This window comes from Helianthus annuus, chromosome 14, assembly GCF_002127325.2.
Source record: "Helianthus annuus cultivar XRQ/B chromosome 14, HanXRQr2.0-SUNRISE, whole genome shotgun sequence".
Classification (NCBI taxonomy): Eukaryota; Viridiplantae; Streptophyta; class Magnoliopsida; order Asterales; family Asteraceae; genus Helianthus; species Helianthus annuus.
Window position 1 is genome coordinate 64543886 of NC_035446.2, and position 2416 is coordinate 64546301.

Below are 2416 nucleotides of genomic sequence, written 5' to 3' on the forward strand. Positions count from 1 at the left end.
GAAAATAAAAAGTATTATACTAAACACTTGTCTTCACCAAGTGATGTAAGAGACTTAGGCAAACATGGCCTTGATTGTCAAGAACTCTTACGATCAATCTTGGATCCCGAGACGACTCACACACTCTATGATGGACAATGGATGATGATGGTGGATGATGGTGTTATGGTGGTGGTGGGTGGTGGATGAAGTGTGAGAGAGGTGGTGTGCCAAGGGATGAGTTGCAATGAAACCAAGTATTCCTATTTATAGGCTGAACAGAAGCCTGGGCACGGCCCCGTGTCCGCTGCACACGGCCCTGTGCCCGTCTGATAATCTCTCTCCTCATTAATTGTAATTCGCAATTACAATTAATGCGTCTGCTGTACTTTCGCCACGCCCCCGTGTTCACTGGACACGGCCCCGTGGTGGGCAATAGAAGCTTCTATAGGTTTGTCTTTTCTGCTGCTTCTTGGGCACGGCCCCGTGCTGGCTGAGCACGGGGCGTGTTCAGTCTTCTGCCTTCTCTATTTTGCTTGGGAGGATGCTGTTGAGGGGTCGGGCAATCCACTTATGTTCCTTTTTTGTATTTATGTTAGATTTAGTTGTCTTTTTGCTTCTTTTGTGAATTTGAGCTCATTTAACCCTGAAAATACAAAAGGAAGACAAAAACACTCTTTTTCCAACATTAGTACTAAAAAAGGGTTAGTTTTATGCCTCATTTGATGTAATTTATATGTTGCATTTTACACACATCAACAGGTTATGAGAACGTAAGGAACCATGAATCTAGTAGGCCAACTTCAAATAATGATAAGAGTCAAAGTGGATTGTTTGATGACTACTCATCATATGTCGCTGAGAAGAATACATCAGGTATGCTTTTATTAACCACATCTTGTTTCTATTTAATATAGTTGCACTTGTTTCCATTTAATATAGTTGCACATAAAACTTATATTTGAATGTCTCATAGGAGGTATCTTATTAGAGCTTGACCATTATCTTGAAGAGAAAGTATGTCCACCAGACATGGATCTTGATATACTAGCTTGGTGGAAAACAAACGGTTTGAAGTACCCGATGCTCCAAAGAATAGCCCGAGATGTATTAGCAATCCCTATAACAACTGTTGCCTCTGAGTCTTCCTTTAGTACAAGTGGTAGATTGTAAGCCCTCATCGTAGTCGTCTTCATCCAAACACATTGGAAGCGTTGATGTGTGCTCAAAGTTGGTTGTTAAATGAGATAAGAGGTAACCACATTTGCTTACTTTTATAAAATTATTTTTATATATTAATCGTGTTTAATTTATTTTTTCATATACATAGCAACTTGTTCAAAAGAAACCGAAGCATATTGTCAAACAATTGAGCATGACTATGACGATAGTGACGAGGTAAGTATACATTTTATGTTCCAAATTTATTGTGTTTATTATGTTATTTTAGTTATGATTTATTTGATGGTGTATTCTTTTATTTCTTTAACTATAGGAAAACAATTTGAAGGAATGAGGGTGCAAAGATGACTACACGTCTACATGGTCTTCACGAATGGGCGAATGGCATACACTTTCTTTTTTGTAATCATTTGGTGCAACTTTTTTGAAACATCAACATTGTCCCCTTGTACTAAAAATCGTGAAACATCGACTTTGCACTATTTTTGTCATCTATGAATTTGAATTTTTTGTTTACATTGAGGTATTTTATTTTATATACTTTGCCATTAATTGATATATTTTCATAATGATAATGCTTTAGTAGTTACCCGACGGGTTTGGGTCGTCTATACCCAACGGGTAACTTTTTAGATTAATGGGTTTACCCGAAACCCGTGGGTTTACCCGATACCCGATGGGTATTTACCCGATAGAAACCCGACGGGTTTTGGGACGGGTTTGGGATAGGGTTATCTAATCGGGTTTGGGTTTGGGATTACCTAAACCCGTCCCAAACCCGACCCATTGCCATCCCTAGTTGTATCACATGTTTTGAGGGATTTTTCAAAAAAAAAAAATAATGTTTCACTTTAAACCCAAAACTACTTAATTTTATAGTTTTAACCCAAAAGTTTTTAGTTTTTCCAATTTAATCTCACAACCTTTTTACTTTCAACTTTGATCCCCTGTGTTTTTCATATTTTGTGAAATTTTTCATTTTACGTTTAGATATAAATTTTGCGACTTAACACGGCACAATGTGTGTGTATGTGGTTCAACGATTTTACGTTTTGTTATACGTTTCGTTCTAATTTTGCGAGTTAACATAGGGCAACGTACATGTGTGGTTCAGTTTGTTACGTCGTCTATTTTTTTCCCATTTGATAAATCCTTCACAACGCGTGAGTCCTGCATTGGGTTAATTATTATTTTCTGTGTTTTATATGACGGTCTAATTTTTCCATGTTAAGACGCCGGAATTTCAATGTTGGTG

General features: G+C 37.4%; 1 long non-coding RNA gene across 1 annotated transcript; it reads left to right on the forward strand.

Moving 5' to 3' along the window:
• The first annotated feature begins 729 nt into the window (after positions 1-729).
• LOC110905472 lies at positions 730-1873 on the forward strand. Its single transcript, XR_004879973.1, has 3 exons — positions 730-855; positions 956-1233; positions 1310-1873. It is a non-coding gene; the product is annotated as an uncharacterized LOC110905472 (long non-coding RNA).
• The last annotated feature ends 543 nt before the right edge of the window (positions 1874-2416 follow it).